Raw genomic sequence first — 24,983 nt, 5'->3', positions numbered from 1 at the left:
TGCTCTTATATGGAGAGATTTCAAGTTCTTCCAGTTTTTCCAGAGTTAAATCAGCAGCTTCCAGTTGTGCAAATTTGGTCAAATTTATTAAACTCCACATACCTCAGTTTCATCATCCTGAAATGTGAATAGTAATACTACTTATCTCAGGGTTTTTTTTTGAGGATTACATTAAGTTAAGAGCCATAGAGGACTTAGAATATTGCCTCTTCCATAAAAAGTGGTGTATAAGTGGAAGCTATGATTATTATTCAAGATATATTATCTGTAAATGAAACAGATTGTGAAAAAATGCAGTATGAATTCAATAATATAAAATGATGTATGTATTAATATGTTCACATATGTATGTAAAGGCAGATATAAAATTATTTCTGAAGTATGTACATTTTACTGCTAACAATATTTAACACTTGAGTGAAGACATAAATATGGAAGTTATTTTTAACTTTTATTTTAGGTTCAGGGGTACGTGTGCAGGTTTACCATATATGTAAATTGTGTGTCACGGGGATCTAGTGTACAGATTATTTCATCACTTAAGTAATAAGCACAGTACCCAAAAGGTAACTTTTTGATCATCACCATTCTCCCACCTTGCATCCTAAGTAGGACCTGATATGTTGTTCTCGTCTTTGTGTTCATACGTATGCAATGTTTAGCTTCCACTTATAAGTGAGAACATACAATATTTGGTTTTCTGTTCCTATGTTAGTTTGCTTAAGATAATGTCCTCCAGGTCCATCCATATTGCTGCAAAGAACATGATTTCATTCTTTTCTATGGCTTCATAGTATTCCATAGTATATATGTACTACATTTCTTTATCCAGTTTACCATTGATGGGCCTTTAGGTTGAATCCACGTCTTTGCTATTGCAAATACTGCTGCAGTGAACGTACACATACATGTGTCTTTATAGTAGGATGATATATATTCCTTTGGGAATATACCTAATAACAGGATTGCTAGGTTGAATGGTAATTCAGTTTTAAGATCTTTCAGAAAACGCCAAACTCCTTTTCACAATGGCTGAACTAATTTATATTTCCTCCAGAAGTGTGTAAGCATTCCCTTTTCTCCATAACTTTGCTAGCACCTGTTATTTTTAGACTTTTACATAATAACCATTCTGACTGATGTGAGATGGTATCTCATTGTAGTTTTGATTGGCATTTCCCTAATAATCAGTGATGTTGAGCATTTTTTAATATGCTTGTTAAATGCATGTATATTTTCTTTGGAAAAGTGTTTGATCATGTCCTTGGCCCACTTTTTAATGGGGTTGTTTGCTTGTAAATTTGTTTAAGTTTCTTATGTATTCTGGATATTAAACCTTTGTCAGATGCATAATTTGCAAAAATTTTCTCCGATTCTGTAGGTTGTCTGTTTATTCTGTTGATGGTTTCTTTTGCTGGGCAGAAACACTTTAGTTTAATTAGGCCTTATTTATTAATTTTTGTTTTTGTTGCAATTGCTTTGGCATCTTTGTCATGAAATCTTTGCCAGGCCCTATGTCCAGGATGGTATTTCTTAGGTTACCTTCCATGGTTTTTATAGTTTTAGGTTTTATATTTAAGTCTTTAATCCATCTTGAGATTTTTGTATATGTTATAAGGAAGGAGTATGATTTCAATCTTCTGCATATGGCTGGCCATTTATCTCAGCACCATTTATTGAATAGGGAGTCCTTTCCCCATTGCTTATTTTTGTCAACTTTGCCAAAGATCAGATGATTGTAGGTGTGCAGCATTATTTCTGGGCTCTTAATTCAGTTCCACTGGTCTATGTGCCTGTTTATGTCCCAGTACCATACTGTTTTGGTTACTGTAGCCTTGTAGTATGGTTTGAAGTCAGGTAATATGATACCTCCAGCTTTGTTCTTTTAGCTTAGTATTGCCTATTTGGATAGTATTACTATTCGGGCACTTTTTTTTTTTTTGGTTCCATATGAATTTTAAAATAGTTTCTTCTAATTCTGTGAGGAATGTCATTAGTAGTTTGATAAGAATAGCATTGAATCTGTAAACTACTTTGGGTAGTATTGCCATTTTGACAGTATTGATTCTTTCTATCCATGAGCATATAATATTTTTCTGTTTGTTTGTATCATCTCTCACTTCTTTGAGAAGTGTTTTGTAATTCTCATTGTAGAGGTCTTTCACCTTCATGGATAGCTGAATTCCTATGTATTTTATTTTGTTCTTTTGTGGCTATTGTGAATGGAATTTTCTTCCTAATTAGGCTCTCAGCTTGGATATTGTTGGTGTATAGAAATGCTACTGGCTTTTATACATTGATTTTGCATCCTGAAACTTTGCTGAAGTTTTTTCTCAGCTCAAGGAATTTTGGGGAGAGGCTATGGGGTTTTCTAGCTATAGAATCACATCATCCACAAGCAGGGATAATGTGATTTTCTTTCTTCCTAATTTGATGCCTTTTATTTCTTTTCTTGCCTGATTTTTCAGACCGGGACATCCAGTAGGCCAGAGCACTCAGTGGTGATTGAATAGGAGTGGTGAGAGAAGGCATCCTTGTCTTATGCTGGTTTTCAAGGAGAATACTTCCAGCTTTTGCCTATTCTGTAAGATGTTGTCTGTGGGTTTGTCATAGATGACTCTTATTATTTTAAGGTATGCTCCTTCAACGTCTAGTTTATTGACAGCTTTCAACATGAAGCAATGTTGAATTTTGTCAAAAGCCTTTTCTGCATCTATTGAGATAATCATGTGCTTTTTGTCTTTAGTTCTGTTTATCTGATGAATCACATTTATTGATCTGCATATGTGGAACCAACCTTGCATTCCAAGGAAAAAGCCTACTCGATCTCAATGTAGTAGCTTTCTGATATGCTGCTGAATTCAGTTTGCTAGTATTTTGTTGAGATTTTTTGTATCAATACTCATAAATAATATTGTCCTGAAGCTTTCTTTTTTTGTTGTGTCTCTGCCAGATTTTGGTATCAGGATGATGTTGGCCTCATAGAGTTGGGGGTGAGTCCCTCCTCAATTGTTTGGAATAGTTTCAGTAGGAATGGTACCAGCTTTTCTTTGTACATCTGGTAGAATTCAGCAATGAATCCATCTGGTCCTGGGCTTTTCTTGGGTTGGCAGGATTTTTACTTATTGAGTCAATGTTGGAGCTCATTATTGGTCTGTTCAGATATTCAATTTCTTCCTGATTCAGTCTTGGGAGGTTGTATGTGTCCAAAAATTTATCCATTTTTCCCCCTTGATTTTCTAGTTTGTGTACATAGAGGTGTTGATAGTAGTCTCTGATGGTTATTTGTATTTCTGTGGGGTCAGTGGTAATGTACGCTTTGTCATTTCTAATTGTGTTTATTTGGATCTTCTCTCTTTTTTTCTTTATTAGTGTAACTAGCAGTCTATTTATCTTAGGAATTTTTTCAAGGGCCAACTCCTGAATTCCTTGATTTTATTTTTGTATGGTTTTTCATGTCTCAGACTCCTTCAGTTCAGCTCTGATTTTGGTTATTTCTTGCCTTCTGTTAGCTTTGGGGTTGGTTTATGTGTGGTCAACTTTAGAGTATATGCCACGTACAGGTGAGAAGAATGTATATTCTGTTGCTTTGGGGTGGAATGTTCCGTGATGTCTACTAGGCCCATAGTTCAGGTCCTGAATATCTTTGTTAGTTTTCTGCCATGGTTTATGTCTAATACTGTCAGTGGGGTGTTGAAGTCTCCCACTATTATTTTGTTATTACCTAAGTCTCTTTATAGGTCTCTAAGAAATTGCTTTATGAATCTGTGTGCTCCTCTGTTGGGTGCATATATAGTTAGAATATTTAATAGTTAAGGCTTCCTGTTGAATTGAGCCCTTTAACATTGTGTAATGCCCTTCTTTGTCTTTTTTGATCTTTGTTGGTTTAAAGTCTGTTTTGTCTGAAGCTATGATTGCAACTGATGCTTTTTTCTGTTTTCTGTTTGCTTGGTAGATTTTTCTTTATCCCTTTATCTTGAGCCTATGGGTGTCATTGCATGTGAGATGGGCCTCTTGAAGATAGTATACCATTGGGTCTTGCTTCTTTATTCAACTCAGCAGTCTGTGCCATTCAACTGGGGCATGTAGCTTGTTTATTTTCAAGGTTAGTACTGGTATGTGTGAAGTTGTTCCTGTCATCATGTTGTTAGCAGGTTATTGTGTAGACTTGTTTTTGTGGCTGCTATAGTGTTAATGGTCTATGTAAGTAAGTGTGTTTTTGTAGTAGCTGGTAAAAGTTTTTCCTTTTCTTGATTAGCACTAACTTCAGGACATCTTATAAGGCAAGTCTGGTGGTAATACAATGTCTTAGTATTAGCACGTCTTGAAAGGATGTTTCTCCTTTGCTTACGAATCTTACTTTGGCTGGATATGAAATTTCCATAGGTGTTCTCTGCATTTCCTGAATTTGAATGTTGTCCTGTTGTAAGTTTGGAAAATTTTCATGGACTGTATTCTGAAATATGTTTTCCAAGTTGCTTGTTTCTCTCCCTCTTTTTCAGGGACACCAATGAGTGGGTGATTTTATCTCTTTACATGATCCTATATTTCTTGAAGGTTTTGTTCATTTTTCTTTATTGATTTTTTTTCATTTTTTCTGACTGAGTTATTTCAGAGAGCCAGTAATCGAGTTCTGAGATTCTTTCCTCAGCTTGGTCAATTCTGCTGTTAATGTTTGCAATTGTTTTTGAAATTCTTGAAACGAGTTTTTCAGCTCTATCACTTCTGTTTGGTTTCTTCTAAAAATTGCCATTCCATCTTTCATCTCCTGTATTGTTTTGTTGTATTCCTTAGAATCCTTGGATTGGGTTTCAACTTTCTCCTGAATGTCTATGATCTTTGTTTCTATCCATATTCTGAATTCTATTTCTGTCATTTCAGCCATTTCAGCCTGCTTAAGAACCATTGCTGGAGAACTAGTATGTGGTTGTTTGGAAGTAAGAAGACATGCTGGCTTCTTGAGTTGCCAGAGTTTTTTTGCTGGTTCTTTCTCATCTTGTGTGGGCTGATGTTCCTTCCACCTTTGAAGCTGCTGTCCTTTGGATGGGTTTTTGTTTCTTTTATCTTTCTGGGTTTTTGTTTCTTTTATCTTCTTTGATGTCCTTGGTGTTTGATTGTGGTATAAGTTGGGTTCAGTCATCTGGCTTCATTTCTGGTAGACTTTTGGAGGGGCAAGGCTCAGCTGGGCATGCCTGGGCACATGCTTTAACTCTAATGGTTGGTATCCGGCCCCTGGCTTTGTTCTCTGGCCTCTCGAGGTTGGGTATGTGCTGTGTTGGAGGGGCTGAGGTGTTCCTGGACTGTTGGTCACAGCACCTCAAAGGGTGGTGCCAGCCAAAGTGCTTCATCAGTTGGTAGCAGTGGGATCGATACTTGTTTGAATGTGCCAGCAGCAGTGGCAGCATGGTGGGCTGCACACTTGTCAGCTCGGGTAGAGTGCTGGCAGGCCCAAGCCTACTGGTTTGCATGTAGGCTTTAGTAATGACTGTAGTGGTTACATGGCAGGGGAGAAATGTTGGGGCTGCTGGGGTCCATTTGCACATTTGCACCCATGGCAGTGCCCCTGCACATTTACACTAGTGGCAGTGGAAGCACAAGGCAGAGGCAAGGCTGCTGGTGTCCACACATGTATTCATGCCAACAATGGTGATGTGGTGGGTCGGTGATGGGAGGAGGGGCATGGGTGCACTCATGCTGGCAGCAATGGCATGGTGGGAGGCATATGCACTCGTGGCATGTACTGGCAGGGAAGGGGAGGCAAGGTCCACCTGCACACATGCATGCTGGCAAAGCAATGAGGGAGTGGCCATGGGCAAGTGTATGCCAGCAAAGTGGCATGGGGGAGGCTGAGGTGGAAGGAAGGTGCAGACGGCTGGTATGTGTCAGTGGGGCACTGCTCTGCTGGGGCTCTCTGATGTTCAGGCATGGTCTGCCAGTGCAGAAACTATGATGCAACTTCAGGATGGCACTCCAGTTGGGCATCCAAGGCTGAATTGCTAACAGGCATGGCCAGGCTGGGGTCCTGAGAGAAGGAGGCAGACAGAAAGACTGGCTCCATCTCATGGGCAAAATTGCCCTTCTCTCTTCAGGTCCAACACTTCTCCTAAGGCTAGAGTATCCTAGGGGAACATGGTGAGCCTTGGGGGATGGGTGTCCTTGGCTGTGCTCTGGAGGACTTTTTTAGTGAAATGTTTCAGCCAATGGAAAGAGAATGATGAGGAAAAAAAAGGAGAATGTGAAAGTTTATTTATTCAATTATATATGTCAATTTCTATTATGTTCCCATTTTGAAGTAGAGATCCTTGAAAAGATTCAAGGATAACCATGGTAAGTTAATAGCCAATCAATGTGTATGGTGCTATCATAAAAGTTGACTAAATAAATAGTACAATATTATGTAAAACAACCTGGGCCAGATGGTAGATGGTAGTGTGTCTTACCATCATGCTCATGAATTTTTATTTTATCAAACCATTTCAATGACAAGTGACTATTGCCTTTTTTTAATATGGTTTGCCAGTTGTTCCTATACCATTTGTTTAAAAGACTATTCTTTGTCCCATTTAATGGTCTTGGCATTCTTGATGAGAATCATTTGACCATAGACACATGGACGTATTTTTGATCTCTCAATTCTATTTCATTGGTTTATGTCCTTATGCCATACCATAATGTCTTGATTACTCTAGTTTGTTGGTAAATTTTTAAATCAGAAAAATGAGTCCTAGTTTTTTGTTCTTCTTTTTCAAGATTGCTTTGGTTATCCTGGGTCTCTTGCAATTCCATCTGAATATTAGAAACAGCTGGACAATTTCTGCAAGAAGTCTTCTGGGATTCTAATCACAATTACCTTGAATTTTTAGATTACTTTTGGAAGTATTGCCATTTTAACAATACTAAGTCTTCCAATTCATGAACATCAGATTTTTTCTTTTATTTAGATCTTTAGTATCTTTCAATAATGTTTTGTAGTTTTCAGAGTATACATTTTACAGTTGTTTTGTTAAATTTTTTCCTAAATGTTATTACTTTTGATGCTACTATAAATGGAATGGTTTTCTTAATTTTATTTTGAATTGTTTAGTGCAAGTGTACAGAAATCCAGTTGTGTTTTTTTAATATATTGATTTTGTGTCTTGCAATCTTACTGAGGTCATTTATTATCTGTAATAAATTGTTAGTAAATTTTAAAGATCTTCCATATTCACAATCATGTCATCTTCAAGTAAATATAGTTTTACTTTCTTATTTCCAACCAGATGTCATTAATTTATTTTTGTTGCATAATTTCCCTGGCTAGAATCTTCATGCAATTTTGAAGAGATGACATCTCTGTCTAGTCCCTGATCTTAGGAGGAAAAAAAGCCAGTCTTTCATTATTCATCTTGATGTTAGCTATAGGTTTTTTTCATAGATGCTGTTTATCAAGTTGAGGAAGTTTTCTTCTATTCCTATTTTGCTGTGTGGTTTATCATGAAAGGAGATGGGATTTTGTCAAAGTCTATTTCTGCATCTGTTGAAATGATCATGTGGATTTTGTTTGTGCTTTTTCCTTTTTTGTTGACATGATATAACACATTAATTGATTTTATATGCGGAACCATCCTAGAACATCATACAAAGAATTCATATAGTATATAATCTTTTGTTTCTGGCTTCTTTTCTTCAACATAAAGTTTTTGAAATCCATCTGTTTCTCTTATAATCTTATATTCTTAAACCAATAATCAATTCTAGGCTTATCTTAAATAAACCAATTTCAGCCCCCAAAGAGTTAAGAAGATCATGTGAAATTAAGTTAAAAGAAAAGTTTTGATTAATATTTATCTCAAGTACCTGCATTTGTCCAAAAACTTCTTCCACCTTAATTATTGTCAAGTACTTTGAAACTGATACTTTGATTGCATTAAACTAAGAAAGAGCCAACATACAGTTTAGGAGTACAAATGTTAATTGAAATTCATCAATTTCTCATATGGTTAATTTCCATTACACATATTTGGGGTTTCATGGAGAAATTTGATTTGATAAACTATGTAGTTTTCTCATGCTGCCATCTAAGCAAATGATGTAGTGGAAGGATAGGGGAGTTTGAAACTAAGCAAACTAAATTTAAATCTTGGTTTTGTTCTTTTATCAGCTGTGTAATTGTCTTCAATTTTCTTAACCTCTGCCAATCTCATTTGAGTTATTTGTAAAAGAAAATTTATGCATAACATATGATTTATTATTAAATATGTTAATAACAATAACATTAAGGCAGAACCTGATATACAGAGGTTGCTTCATAAATGGTTACAAATCTTGTAAGAAGTTTCCTCCACAAGGCATGAGGAAGGAATAAAGACAGAAATGTGGACATATGGCTGAACATAGTGGATGTTCCTTGAATCTTTGCCTAAGGATAGTAAAAGAGAAAAATAGAATTTAATGGTCAACATTACGAGACACCAACAGAGGCCATGGAACAGGTGATCTTTAAAAAAGCAAAAAAAGAAGAGGAAAAGTTAATAGCTTTCTATGTTCAGAAGTCCTTTCTTTTCTTTCTTTCTTTCTTTCTTTCTTTCTTTCTTTCTTTCTTTCTTCCTTCTTTCCTTTCTTTCTTTCTTTCTTTCTTTCTTTCTTTCTTTCTTTCTTTCTTTCTTTCTCTCTTTCTTTCTCTCTTTCTTTCTCTTTCTTTCTTTTTTTTCTTTCTTTCTTTCTTTTTTTTTTGTCTCACTCTGTCACCCAGGCTGGATTGCAGTGGTGCGATCTCAGCACACAGCAACCTCCACCTCCCAGGTTCAAGCAGTTCTCCTGACTCAGCCTCCCAAGTAGCTGGAACTACAGGTACATGCCACCACACCCAGCTAATTTTTGTATTTTTAGTAGAGACGCGTTTCACCATGTTGGCCAGGCTGGTCTCAAACCCCTGATTTCAGGTGATCCACCTGCCTTGGCCTCCCAAAGTGCTGGGATTACAGGCATAAGCCACCACACCCTGCCATATTCTTCTTTAAATGTGCAGAATTGTGCTTTAGAATTAGCAAGGTGCTTATACATATTACCCATTTATCAACTTTCTGGGGTAATAAATATCCTTTTCTATTGCCCCTTTATCAGATAGCTCAAGCTAAATCTGTTGCAGTATCTAACAAACCCCTAAATCTTAGTGTCCTCAACTTCAGTCAATTGTTTTCTCTTGTTACATAGCCATCATGGGTTAAATGCAACTCATTGTTCTCATTCTAGCAAACATGATGAACAACCCCTGTATGGGATATTTCCAGTCTCATGTCAGAGGAAAAAGAAAACAATGAATAAAGGACATGATGATTCTAAAACTTCTACTCATTAATGAGACACATTCCTGCTCACATTTTAAAATCTGGCATCAATAAATAGATTGAAGTGTATGAAGGATATTCAAAAAGTTCATGAAAATGCACATTATGAAATATCTATGCAGGGATTTCAAAGTTTTTACACCAAAATAACGTCATACTAACTTGTTATAACATGTCTGAACAGGATCTAGTTTGAGGCACTAAGAAGGATAAAGCATCAGTTTGAACAGAATCTTTATCAGAGCAACATGAATTCTACTAAAATTGATATAAAACAAACATCCAATTAATGGGAAGCTTGGATGAAAAAATGGTAAAATCACTGATGCTTTTCAAAAAGTTTATGGGGACAATGCCCTAAAGATATTAGCAATTTACAAATGAATGGCTCATTTTAAGAAGGAATCAATGTTGAAGATGAAGCCCACAGCAGCAGATTATTCACATCAATTTGTGAGGAAAAAATTAACTTGTTCATGCCTGTATTAACCAGGGTTCTCTACAGGGACTGAACTAATAAGATAGATGTAATTATGAAGGGGAGTTTATTAAGGAGTATTGACTCATATGATCACAAGGCGAAGTCCCACAATAGGCCCACCGCAAGCTGAGGAGCAAGGAAAGCAGTTTGAGTCCCAACACCTCAAAATAAGGAGGACGAAGGTGCAGGCTTCAGTCTGTGGCCAAAGACCTGAGAGCCTCTGGCAAACCACTGTTGTAAGTCCAAGAGTCCACAAGCTGAATAACTGGGAATCTGATGTTTGAAGGTGGGAAGTATCAGCATGGGAGAAAGATGAAACCTGGAAGACTCAGCAAGTCAAGTCCTTCTAACCTCTTCTGCCTGCTTTATTCTAGCTGCCGCGGTAGCTGATTAGATGGTGCCACCCAGATTGAGGGTGGGTTTGCCTCTCACAGTCCACTGACTCAGATGTGAATCTCATTTGGCAACACTTACAGACATGCCCAGGAACAATACTTTACATCCTTCAATCTGATCAAGTTGACACTCAATATTGACCATCAAAATGCCCTAATTGTAAAAGACCAATGATTAATAGCACCCACAACAGCCAATATCATAGACATCTTAATTGGTTCAGCTTACACAATTCCAACTGAAAAAGTTGAGCAAATATTCTACTCAGTGTGTGCTAAAACCATTGCACCCAGATCAACTGCAGATATGAGCAGAACTTTCAATGGAGATTTTATACAAGAGGGATCAAGATCCCAAAGGATTTCTTTGAAGAATTATAACAGGAGATTGAACATGCCTTTACCAGTACAATCCTGAAGACAAAACCAAACCAAAATAATGGCTACCAACAGATGGAAGTGGTCCAATTGTGAAACAGTCAAGAGCAAAAGTAATGGCAACAATTTTAGGGGATTCTAAATGCATTTGGTTTGTTGCCCTTGTGGAGGGCCAAAAACTGATAATATCTGATTATTATGAGAGAGTTTTAAGAAAGTTAGCCAAAGTGTTAGCAGAAAAACACCCAGAAATTTTCATCAGAGGGTTCTTTACCACTACGACAATGTTCCTGTTCATTCTTCTCATTAAACAAAGGTCATTTTATTAGAGTGTAAATAGGAAATCAGTAGGCATCCACCTTACAGTCCTCATTTGGCTCCTTCTGACTTTTTATTGTTTCCTAATCTTAAACAACAAATCTTTAAAGGGCACACTTTTTTCAAAAGTTAGTAATGTAAAAAAGACTGCATTGACATGGTTAAATTCCCAGGCCCCTCAATTCTTTGGAGATGGACTGAATGGCTGGCGCTATCACTTACAAAAGTGTCTTGAGCTCAGTGGAGGTTATGCTGAGAAATAAAGTTTGTATTTTTTATTTTTATCATTTAATTCCATTTTCTACAAACTTTTTGAAGTATGTCTATAACCCTTCCACAGGAAAGGGTATAGGATATTTTATGTAATAGTATAATCTAATAGAAACTCCACCCTTCCCTCCTTTTCCATAAAAATAAGAGAACATTATGGGCTTAATAAGTACTGAAATATTACTCAGGGCAAAAATTTATGATATCTTTTCATTATATGACAGGTATGTCCTTCATAAATGAGATGTTTTTCACATGTCTGGCTGATGCATTGAGATACATAAAGCTAAGCATTGGCCTTTTGTCATTGTATCAAAATATCATCTTTAGCCAACATTGATTATTATGTTACCAAAATTTTTAGATAATGATAAAAATCTAATTGTAATGAGAATCTCTGATGTTTGAAACATATGAGTTAGGCAAGAATTAATTTTATAAAGAAATAGAGAAAATTGCTGACATCTACTGGATAGAAAATTAAGAACAAAACCTATTCAACTTGTGAAAACTGACAGCTGATTGGTATGTATTGAACTAAAAAGATTCTAGAACTATCTATTAATTTTGTTTTGACCACCCAATTTTATTTTGAAATCTTTATTTTATGGCATTATGGCAAGCAAATTTTTTTTTAATATTTTATTGAAAATTTGACCAATCCCTCTTTTACTATATATTGCACTTTGACTTTGTACTGAGTGTTGTGATATGCAAGGGAAATGACACCAAATAACTTCCAATATTGAAGTTATTTATTGTATCAGAAACTGTGATCACTGTTTATGTGTGATGTTTCACCTTATTATATTGTCAGCAACTCTGAAGGCTCTGAGATTTTAGTCTATTGGGAAGCTAACAGGTTAGCCTGCCACAGTTTCATGGATTCTGGTAAATTGTATGAGCTTTCTGGTTTGGAAAATATAGTTAATTACAAATAATATTGGCAATCACAAAGGTATTGGCATTTTTTTTGCCCTGTGCCTCCAATTCCTGATTTCCAAAGGGCTATTCAGCCAGAAAGCATTAGCACATGCTGTGGTCTGTAATACAGGAAAGGGATTCTGTGCTTAGAACCTAACATTTCATGATAGGTAATAAGCATGCCAGCCCTTTGGTCTGGAAAGAGATATTATCATTACTGTATTTGACAGTAAGCATGCTTGCTATTTGCTCTGGAGGAAAACTCTATCTCTGTCTTCCAAGGCTACTCTCTATACAAAAATCTTTTAAAAGATAGTTCAGAATAAAGTACAGTAACTGCCTTCCTTATAAGACATAAAATTATGAGATAGCCCTGGAGAATTATGTCACAACAGTATCCACTTCTTATTGCCACTACTTTGTCTTGACTGCTGGTGAATTTTCCCATGAGTACGCTACTCTGTTGGCTAGTCTCATTAATTTAAATAAGGTAGGCTAGGACTAAATCCATCACTTTGTTTCCCATATCATTTAATTAAGACTACTATCCCCAGAGCTGCCAGTAGCAGGAGGAAGCCAATCTGCTGTACTGACCATTCTTCCCAGCTGGACCCAACCAGCTAAATAAATTCTTTTAAGCCATCAGGGTCTACCTTAGAAATTGAGGTAATTTTCTTCTTAAATTTCTGCATTAGCCTTTCCACTTTAGCTGAAGTACAGTAAGATGTATCAGTGAATACATAGATTCTGCTTAAACCCAAAAGGGGGAAGTCTAGGGCAATTGTGGCCTTTAAGTTATGGCTGACCTGAATGCATTCTAGAGCTGAAGTGGTATGTTTAGTCATTTCAACAAAGTTAAGGACAAATTTCTAACTGAATGCTTTCCATTGTAAAACTAACTTCTCACAGGGTGTGCTAAAATAATGAGTCATTTATCTCACTGATTTCTCCAGAAATCTTCCCTGAGTAACTAGGGGTGACCAAATTTTGAAGAGATTTCTATAGCCATATGAGAGCTACATGATTTACCTGTATTCTTAAATACTTGAAAGTCTTTTAAGGTAAAGACATTATGTTTTTAGGAGGAAGTCAGTTTATACCTGCCTTACAGTTAAGAAGCAAATATACATAGAACCCCAGGAAATAAAGTATTGGCTACAATTGTTGGTGTTCTCAAAGTAGTTCCTACATGGGTCAGGACCTACAGGTTGACAGGGGTCCTAACAGCCTCTCTGTCTGGCCATTAGACCTTTGAGTGCCCAGTTCAGTTAAAATGATTGAGTCAAATGATTGTTCTGGAAGACCTGCTTGAGGGCAGTCAATCTAACCTGTCCCATTTGTCTATCCCACTGGTTTGGTGGAATTAGTCTGCATCATGGGACTGAGCAAGGGCTACATGAATGAGGGTGGGGAAGACCTCCAGATGTGTTGATGGCTGTTTCACATGAAAGGTGCAGAAGATATGTTTCTACTTATCTTCTCAGTAAGGTGAAAGGAGATGTTGATCAAATTGTGTTCACAGATACCTGGTAGGGTTTGGTAGACTGAGCACTCAGCTGAAGTAAATGTTCTTATAATATTTTGGGAGAGAAAATCACGGCCTTCTTCTTTGTGAAGGAAATCTCCAGAGTTGATTCTGGAAGACAGAGATGATTAACGTACCCCTCTCTCCTCTCCCTCTCCATATCTGAAGTGTTCTTCTCCCAGGTGACAGGGTGTTGTTTTCCTCCACCACAAAATAGATGTGCCTCATTCCAATATAGTACAACACCTTTTCTTTTTTTATTATCTCCTGCTCACAACTAGATTTCTCATCTAGAAAGATCAAGTATGAGAGAAACAAGGTCATTTTTATAACATTTATAGAAATCTATTATGCTCAATTTTGTAGAAGTGGGCCACTGCAGGGGGACTCAATGAACAACGTGGTCAACCAAGAGATCTTTGTGTTATGATCCAGGACCAGATCCATCCAACAAAAGAACTCAAGATGCTAAACCAGAATTAAGTTTTTTGGGCCCCCTTTTGGACATCCAAGGGGCATACCTACCAAGATCACCTGTGTTTATTATTAGGGGAAAATAAGAAGCTTCAGGCCCAAGAATGATCAAGGATGAATCTTGAATTTTCAAAATAGGTTTAAATAACCTCTCACGTCTTTGGTCCTAATTATCACCCAAGAAGCAGTCACAGGTAGATGATCCCTTTCTGGGGGCAGCTGCACTCAGTGGCCAAATTTCCTTGCTATGGTGTGTGAGTCCAAAGAAAGTGAGAAACACAAAGTCAGAAATAGTTTGAATCAGTTTTTGAGAAGGCAGATGCAATGCATGCACAATAATATCAGATACCTGTAGATAAAAGGGAGTGTGGAAATTCTATCAAATACCTTGATAATCAACTCATTACTAAGTAACATGTATGATAAAAAGTGCTTATCAGTCTGAAAATGATCTGGAAGGCCAAATACACAGATCGTTTGAAGGGCCACAACTCTGGTCAAATACAGCTGATCTTTAAGGAACAGAAACACCCATAATAAGAGAAAGCGTAAACAGTGGTAAAACACTGCTGTCAGCCTGGAGATGGAGTCAAAGCTGCAATCTAGTCAGTCTACAAGAGTGGGTGAGAGCTATACCCTGTACAAGGTGACCTCTCTTATCACAAGACAAATGGGTCAACTTTTGGCATGTATCACAAGTTATGCAAGTGGTGGTAATGGTAATCTCTGCATCAGAAACATAGAACACTTTATTTTGTGCCTTGTCTGTGATGGTAGATGCACTGATTTTTCTGGTATGATAATGAATCCAGACAGCAGTAATGGCAAGCTGAGCAGTATAAGCTCAGGCAGTCAGTCTCATCAGAGAATGGACCCTTACCATAGACATCTACACAAGTAACCAAGATAGCTCCATTAGCATCCATGACTTATTTTCAGTTTGTGGCCCCAAAGAGAGTTTACTTTAATCTGCCATTCTATAGTGTAGGAAAGGAGAAACAGGCTAATGAAAAAATAGAGGAGCCAAATAGAAAACACATACCAAATCACAGATTTAATGCATCCATATTAATATAAAAATGAGCTATAGACTCCAATTAAAAGAAGTCATCAGGTTGGATAAAAAGCAAGACACAACTATTTACTTCTCACAAGAGATACATCTTAAATATAAAGTTAGTTTGTACTCGGTGTTCTCATAAACAACCGAAACACTATCTTAGGTAGCTGAACTTAAGCGTTAAATTAATCTGCAAATATTTACATGGAAATGTGTAGAGACTCAGGCAGGAAGTCACGCTAAAGTTTATTATTATTATTGTTTTTGTTGTTAACAAAAGAGTGTAGTCCTAAGGCCTAACAAGAAAAAAAAGCTGAAAGACATTTTAAAGAAAAAAACCTGTAATTAATGACAAATTGGATACAGGATAGGATATAAGGGTGAAAAATGACTGGACTTAACTACAGTGGCATTTTCAAATTAACATTTTATTGAGCAACTTTTTTTTTGTTTATTCAGTGGTTTTAGTGGTTGCCATAAAGGAAGTAAATAGTTATGTGTATTTTATTTCCTTCTTTTAATAGGCTCCCAGATGGGCAGAGAGCTCCCATCCAGAGCCTTCAATTGTCAGAAATGGCCAGAACCCAAGAAACTCAAGGGAGAAGTGAAATTGAGTTTCTACCAATATTGTTCAGAAAGTTCTTTTAATATGTCAGCTAAATTCCCCAAACCAGTAATATCAACATGCTCAGATGCCTTTTTCTTTTTCCTAATCTTCCTAATTCTTGCATGTGGTCCTGTATGTAATAGAAAAGCTTATCTTGCTGAGGAGGTAAAACTCCAGATACATAATTTAGTTATAATACAAAAAAACCCACAGTGTTTGCCATCTCGACTCAATATGCAGAGATATGCACATTGTTTATCAGAATCTGGAGTAAATTCCACACATATAAACATATTTATCTTTAGTATCTCTAACTTATGGGAAAAAAAGTGATACGTAAAAATCAAAGCTGTCTTGTTTTTTTTCATGAAATGAAAATGTTCATCCTAAAATCACTCTGTGAATCTGCCTGGAGGGTTGATTTTTTTTTTTCTAAGTCTCATGGGGATGTTTTCTGAACAAATTTTTCCTTTAATGTCAGTGGTGCCCTATGTTTAGATTAGCTTTATGAGCTCATAGTGGAACACAAAATAGCCTCATGGGGAAAAATATCCCTGAAAAGGAGACATTAATAAGCCAAATAAATCCCCACTGTCCTGAGGAGATAAGATATGAAGAAATAGCAGAAGGCTGAATATAGATTATACAAGAGACATCAAGTACACAAAAGACTACTGTGGGAAGGAAGTTACCTACTATTCTTCATTTAAATGCAATTTTAGACATTGATGTAGTAATTTCCTAGAGAAAATACTGCAAGGTTGATTAGAGTTACTGTATCTTCCAAAAGCACCTCCCTTAAGTCTCAAAACATAGATTGCATTACAAAGCCAGTTGAAAGGGCAACAGATAAAGTAATTCTATAATTTCCTTTGCTTTACAACCCTGTTGGGGAGTCCTCAGCCAAAGCAAAGGGACTTTACATTCAAAGCTAAATATAAAATATTTCAGAGAGCAAATTTGCTTCCAGAAGGTTAAAAACTTCAGCCTCGAGTGAAATACACATTCCTTGGGAATAGTCATTGCGCTTGTTTATTGGATTATTGTTTTTTATTTTGGTGGTATATACAAGAAGAGTATTAACTCTCATTAGGTCTGTATTCAATGACATATTCTACCACATATTCATCAGGGCATGCAGGTGCTTATCTGTCTAGTCCACTGTGGGCACCAGAATCTTGACTCTAATTTTATAAGATGGTTTTCATTCATCCCATCACAAAACATGTAGGGCATTTTATTTGGGGAATATATAGGAAGACAAAAGAAATGCAATAAAAATGATAAAACATTTAATTTACACATATATGACAAACTCTAAAGGAATTCAATAGCTTTTGATATTTATTTGGAGTTCTGATTACTGTTGAGCTGATGATAATCTTTGAGCAATGTGATAAGGGGCTAATGTTAATCTTCTCTGGGTTCTCTGTTTGGGTGTGCTCTGATGTCTGCTTCTTTCTTTTGGTTCCAAAGTCTTATTTTATTTCTTTCTTTGCTCCTGAGACAGCCTTTAGCAACTGATTTCCACAGAAGCTGTATTTAACTCCCCTTACCTTTGCTCAATGCTAGCTTTCTGTTTTGTATATTATCAAAAATAGTTGTGAGATCTTGCAAGCCTTTACTCTCTACCTGAGGCCTGGGGCTGTGATCTCTGTCACCTGCATTTGCTCTGTGAGATCTGTATTATCCTGGGTGCTGTTGAGCTAGGAAGGACATTTCAAAACCTCTTCTATGGAAAAAAACATTTTCCACCCAGAGGCTTTATAGAAAATGTGCTGCAGTCTGGCCTAAGCCAATGTAATGTGGCCATTCCCAAGTATGAGATTCTTCTTGGTTGACACTGGGCAGTCTCCAGTAGTTTAGAAATAGCTGAAAACAATAGGTATCCTCCCATATGCTCTCACTACAATGAGGTTACAATGAAAGCAATGAAAGCAAATTCTGTACATCAACGTCTATTAACAAGCATGCACAAAAGTCATCATAAAACGTTTTCAGTAATACTGATGAGATTCTAGGCCTCTGTCCATTTCTGTGTTCTGACACCACCTCACATCATTAGAGACAGATGTGACATCATTCTAGAGGCAGTTTTCACCTAATATTATAGTTGGAGCACATGTCAAGTGTCTTTGCCAGATGGTTGTGATAGTTAATTTAATAGGTCAACTCGACTGGGCAATGCAGTACAATGATACTTGGTCAAACATTATTCTGGATGTTTCTGTGATAGTGGTTTTGGATATGTTTAACATTTACATCAATAGACTGAGTAAAGCAGATTGTACCCCTGAATGTAGGTGGGCATCATCCTTTCAGTTGAAGGGCTGAATACAACAAAAGCCTGACCTTCTCTTGAATAAGAGGTAATTCTTCCTACCTGACTGCTTTTGGACTGGAATATTAGTTGTCCTGCCTTTAGACTTGAACCGAAACATCAAAACATCAGCCCTTCCTGGGTCTCAAGCCTGCTGACTGTAGATTTTGGGATTTGTCATCTCTGTAATCGTATGAGCCAATTCCTTATGGTATCTCTCTCTCTTCGCCCCCCACTCCACTTTCTCCCTCTCAATACACACAAATTTACATATGCTATTGACTTGGAGGACCATGACTAATACAGTGGTAAAATAAATATAGGTTTAATTTCAGAAGTCTAAGCCTAAAACAGTGTTCTGTAAGATTGAGCCTATTGGGTTTGCTGATTCTGATTCTCATTCTCTATTCTTACGAAGGTGTTGGAGTAGGATATGTTGCCAGGAACAATAACTCTCCTCTGCATTCATCTGAAACAGCACTCAGTTCAATGATGAAAAGCTACTTTATCATCCAGTATGTTCATTTTAAGGGCTCTGATGTTGTTTGGAGATTAAGACAGCTAAAGCCTCTGACCTAGGTTGGTATATTCTCAGCCACGGAATTTGGAAAGTTCCTAAGTTATAGATTTAAAGTAACACACATATATTTTGGCCTGAGGTATTTTAAAATCAAGTGCAGAGAATACAACAAAATAGGCTCCTTGCCCCAAGTACATGGACAGCAAAACCCTTCCTGCATATGCCAGTGGCTTTTCCTCAGCAGCAGTTGCCTGAGGCCTTCCTCTTTTATTCCATGTCCTTTATTATGGGGTTAGCCAACAAATATGGCATTTGATACTTTATACAAGACCAAATCTGCAGATTCAGCCTATTATCAATACTTTTAGGAGCATTTAGCGACAGGTGTCTTACTGTGACACACTCTTACAGTCTTGTATTCAGAATCTGCCGCTCTCAAGCTTTCCTGAAGACATACCATTTCATTGCCCAAGAATAAATGCATCTTGCAACTTTTCATTGAAGCAAATTTCTTGGCTTCTGAGTTATTTTGAATATGCAAATTTACAGACACAAAACAGACATTCACTTTATATAACCCCAGCCTCTCAGTTGGATAGCTTTTTCCTTAAAATGTATGCATATCCTAAATAATCTCCTTCATATTCGTGCCTATTCTTTTGAGGAAGAAAAAAATATACTTTTCAGTCTTTGCATCATTTAAAAAATCTTACAGAGCTTGGGGCTTGTGCTCATTGCTCCTGTGAAGCCATGGCATATAGATGAGATCATCCAGGGGCCAAAGGCTCATCTCTTTCAGTAACAGGTTTTGTATTTGAAATAGCCAAGGCCGGTCACCTTCAATGAGAAGCTTGACCCCATCAAGGCCCTTAATTGGATTATCACTAACCGCTCACTAACTGTTCTGGTCTTCAGCTTGAAATGTAGCAACAAATTTAAATTCCAAATAGGTGAAAAATATGTTTTAAGCCAAAAACTGTATCCTAATAAGGTATCTTCTCTATCAATTTGGTACTCCACACAGGGGAGCAACAAATTAGGGGGATTTCCAAGTCTAATACGGGTGTGCTTCCAGGGAGACAATGAGTTTCCTCCTCCTGCCTCCTAAAGTCATGCCAGGCTTTCAAGAGCCCTGCAGCCCCATGTTGAGCTTTAAGAGTATAATAAAAATATACCTCTGAATTAATCTCATAGCTTATTATTTGGGCTAAAATTTGGGGTATTTCACCCAGAATCAATCTGAAGTGAAACCATTGGCAACCTGGTTCCCGGGTTCAGTCAACCAATATGCAAATAATAGATTTCATAACTCCCTCATAATAGGCCAATTGGCTAAAAGCAATAGGCAAGTCAGATGCTTTCCTGAATTACCCTGCTATTTTTATATTTGATTGAACTTAGCAGCCTGCTTAGTTCAAAGAAGTAACCTGAAAATAATAAACTAAATGGGATCCCTTATAGTATGGTAGACTCCACTACTAAGTCTCTATGGCCTAATTGGATAGATTGCTATAGCAATTTCTAAATTTGATGAGGCAACCAGTGGGAGAGGAAGCATAGTGATTTTATTATTAATTTTGTTCTTGCATCTCTTTCTCCTCTCAAGAGTGATTTTGGAAGCCCCTGACAAATCTAGAGACCACCAAGGGCTATGAAAACAAGAGAGTTTAGTTTCTGCAAGTTTTAACTTTGCTTAATGGGCTTGACCACCTGGAAGGCACAGGAAGGAAAGGTCTGCAGCTTCAGACTGCTTTCAGGGTCTCCAGCCAAAAAGCATCTTACTACATGATTTCTGGACAGGAAAGAAGAGAGCATAGCAGAAGCTCATGTGGGTAGTAGGGAAAAAGTCAGAGGCAGAAGACAGAACACAATGGCCCTGGGAAGCTTAGCATCACCCGAGTCACCCCAAAAGAGATGGGGCTGAACTAGTCCAAACAGATAGAGCTCCTGCTCTGGCAGGCAGGAGCAGCAGGGTGAATTGTCTGTTTAATAATCAGATCAGTAGCTGCCTGTGAACTGTGATAAGGAAGCGCAAATAGGACAGGGTTAAAGGGGAGAATAATGCAGCGTGTCTTCAACTGACAAGTTCTAATTGTCCAGTAGGACTGAGAAAGGATCAGCTTTATAAGGAATACACTTCTAAAAATGTCAAGCAGAAACCTCAGGCTGCTTAGAAATCTATGTGCCCTTTCATTTAAAGGAGCTCTCAGCCTTGCAGTGTTAGGGCTGGAATTAAAGAAACTGAGGAGGAGGAGCTGAGCAAATGGGCATGTGACAGGCTAAATTTCCAGGTCAGCATTTAGCAAGGCATAGTTTATATATATATATATATATATATATATATATATATATATATATATATATATTTAGCAGTATGTCCATTATTAAGAGAGAGTTCTGGAGTTATATAGCATAGGCTCCAATTCTGGCTCTGTCACCCGCTCTGTGACCCCGAGTAACTTACTTAACTTTTCTCTGCCTTTATTGACTCATCCCATTAAAGGAGGGTATTGGTGTTGTTGCACATCATAAAACAGACGCTGGGTATAAAAAGCTTACACCTGTGCTTGACACAGAGTGAGTGATCCACCCATTTTCACTATGATTTTTCATGTCACCTACATCCTGATATGTGCTTGCACTGAATGAAAAGACTTTAGAATTCTGTGCTTCCTCTTGACAATGACAATTTGTGTGATGGTGTGGTCCCTTTATGTGCTCCTTTTTAAATAAGGGATTGAGTGGTGATGACAGGAAGGAAGATGACAAAGAGACCTCCGGGGAATGCAGAACATGCAGAAGTCGACTTGGAAGAGAGTGACAGGCTCCCACACAGACAACACTAGGGAGTATTGCTGTTTTTGTCTTCTTTTCTTTCCAAATTTAGCTGAAGCAATAAAATATTCTTAATGTCCACTCTTGGCATTTTCACAGCTTGCTTTTACCTACTTCCAGGTGTCACAACAGGATGACTTGGTAGTGCTAAACTACTTCCAGAAATATGTTGGGAAATAACTTTTGAGGCAAAGAGGACAAGCAGCTCATGCTACTAAACTATTACAGGTGTTGTGAGGAGTCAAAATCTTTTGCTAAGTTAATGAAGTAACAGACTTCCATCTACGGTTTACATCACCTTGTCAGTTCAATTTACTTTCTTGCCCATTTTCCCTTCAGAATGCAAGGCTGTCAGAACCAAGTTTCTTTTGGTTGAGGCACCTATTTTATATTCATTTAGTTACTGTGTGGCATTTTTATGTCAGGAAAACCACATTTGCTCTCATGAAATGACCCTAAGGTAATAAACCATAAATTATCTTTAAAACCTGATAGAGGATTTTGAAGTTACAAACAAGTAATAAAATAATTTGCAGGCAATGTTATTTCCCCACCAGATTTACCTAAAGAAACTACTCTATGGCAAGATCCATTTATTACACAAATCATTGTAAAGATGGTGAATGGCTATTCCAATTTTCATTTACTTTACTTTACTTTCAAATTGGGAGAGAACTAGAGGTGGACATTACAGCGGAAATCTCCAATATCAAGATCACTGAAGAATTAGATAAATAATTTTAGTTAACAAGCACTTTCAAGGGCTTGCATCATGTCTAATAGAACTGTATAGAAGGGAAAATTTGCTTTAAAGTTGGTATGGATTAAATTTTTATTTTTTTTTATTTTTGAGACAGAGTCTCACTCAGTCACCCAGGCTGGAGTGCAGCAGCCCAGTTTTGGCTTACTGCTACCTCCACCTCTCGGCTTCAAGTGATTCTCCTGCCTCAGTCTCTCAAGTAGCTGGAACTACAGGCGCCCTCCACCATGCCCAGCTAATTTTCATATTTTTAGTAGAGACAGGGTTTCACTATGTTGGCCAGGATTGTCTCAAACTCCTGACTCAGGGGATCTGCCAGCCTCAGGCTCCCAAAGTGCTGGGATTACAGGCATGGGACCCCCTGCCCAGCCTGGAATAACATTTTTAAATTCATACATACGCACACACATTAGTATTTTATACCAGTAAGTAGCATATCATGCTATGAAAATCACTGGGATCAAATGTGTACCAAGAGGGCTTTTTCTTTTCTTTCCTTTTTCCTTTTTTGCCAATAATACATTTTCTCGCCATTTTGTAACAAAACTTCTCTTTAAAGAACACTGAGCAATATCACACAAACACACACACACTCACATGTGTGTGTATACTCAAGGGCCATATATATATATATATATATATATAGCCCTTAGTCCTTAGTCATTGTGTTTACCTGTTAAACTGCTAAAATGCCTCTTTTTTGTATTTTCCAAAATTTCAGTAACTCAAGCATTTGGGGTGATGAAAAAAATAATAAATAATAACTATTTTTCTAGCAGTTGTAATATATATTTTAAAATGCATTGAATAAAAATACAGATTAAAGAAAAGAAATGACAGATGGAGAAAAGATAAGAGAAGGGGGAAAAGCAAAGGGAAAAACTAGAAAAGAAGGAAAGTAATGGGATGTTGAAGAAAAAGTCAGATATTAGGGAAAGGAACAAAGAAAGAAGAACAAGGAGACATTATCTCTCAATTATCTATGAGTAAGAGGTGAAGAAATAGCTTTCCCAGGTGAGAATATCTTCGTTGGAGAACCAGAGAAAAAGAAGAGAATAAAATTATTACTACTTCTCTCATGATTGAGGGGATAATGAGAAAATGAAATCTTGCCAACCTCCAACTAAAAGTGCAGGAAGCAGTCATGAAAATAGTTTTGAAAAATCATCATCTCTTATAAACCACCTCCTAAAATATAGATACTTTACCTCCCTTTTATTTATGTATTTAGTTTTCCCTGTAGCCATATAACTCTTGGGAATTGAATTTGTCTGCTTGACTGCCTGTAAATGTAAACACATTGAGGCTTTAAAGTCCAATCACACAATAAGATATCCAAAGGCAGAAACTTGTAGGCACTGGTCCTGTGGCTGAAAAATATCTGAGTCCAGGATTCTGTGACTCTCTTGGCTTTCCATTAATGGTCCTAATGGCTGCTGCATTACCAGCTTTCATACTCACAACAGATACGAGTAAAGGAGATGGTGAAAAGTAAAAGGGTATGAACCTGCTGAGTCCACCTTCTTTAAAGGAGTTTTTCAGAACACTCTGTCAGCTACCCTATGCTTATATCTACTTGGCCAGAATTGCAAAATCTTGGTCATCACTGACGAATACAAGTGAATGTAGTTTTGTTTGCTTGTTTGTTTTTATCTGAACCCTTTGTTGCTGCCCACAAAATTAGGATGTCATTATAAAAGAGAATGAATACCAGGTTGGCAGCTTTTTTTGGATTGCGTAAATTAAATTTAAAAGTTACAATAATAGATGAAACTGGTCTTACTATTGCTTTGCTGATGATATAAAAGTATTACATTTTTCAGAGAATATGCCTTACAAAGAAAAAGGCAGAAAGTCTGAAGATGGCAAGTCAGAAAGATGGCAAAAAAGAAAGTCTTGGACCATCCTTTCCCCTCCTCATTAAGAAACCAAATCAACTATAATTCATCTACAAATTTCTCCTCTGAGAATTTAGAAACTGGTTAAAAGTCTTCTGTACCTTGTGTGAATGCGAAATCAGATACATAGAAACTGTTAGGGGCTGGGCGCGGTGGCTCACGCCTGTAATCCCAGCACTTTGGGAGGCCGAGACGGGCGGATCACGAGGTCAGGAGATCCAGACCATCCTCGCTAACACGGTGAAACCCCGTCTCTACTAAACAAAATAGAAAAAAATTAGCCAGGCATGGTGGCGGGCGCCTGTAGTCCCAGCTACTTGGGAGGCTGAGGCAGGAGAATGGCGTGAACCCAGGAGGCGGAACTTGCAGTGAGCCGAGATCGTGCCACTGCACTCCAGCCTGGGCGACAGAGCGAGACTCCGTCTCAAAAAAAAAAAAAAAAAAAAAAAAGAAACTGTTAGGGAGATCAAGACACCCTCTTGCAAGAATTCCTATTCCTGCCCATGCCATATGATTGGAAGGAAACCCTCAGCTCCTAGCTTCTCCCTGTAGAGGGAAAGAGTTGGACCATGCATCCAATGCCACAGCTTTTCTGAGGGATACCCCAAAAAATGGCTTCTGTTTTGCCTGTTTCAGAGGGCTGATGAGAACCAGAATACTTTAGACATCAATGGGCCAGTGAGAACAAGACAGTGGTTTGATTGAGCATGCAACTATTTGCCACAGCCCCATCCCCCAATTTAGCACAGAAGGAACAGGCAAAAAATCCAAGATCCCAGATTTTTCCTGGAGAGAAAAGGTTTGGACAGAGCATCCAGTTATTCAACTTTTATGTGGGCTACTCTGGTAACTGGATTCAGTCTCACTTGTCTCAAAGCTCTGGGTAGGACAA

This window comes from Gorilla gorilla, chromosome 11, assembly GCF_029281585.2.
Source record: "Gorilla gorilla gorilla isolate KB3781 chromosome 11, NHGRI_mGorGor1-v2.1_pri, whole genome shotgun sequence".
Lineage (NCBI taxonomy): Eukaryota > Metazoa > Chordata > Mammalia > Primates > Hominidae > Gorilla > Gorilla gorilla.
Note: the sequence above shows the minus strand (reverse complement) of the source record.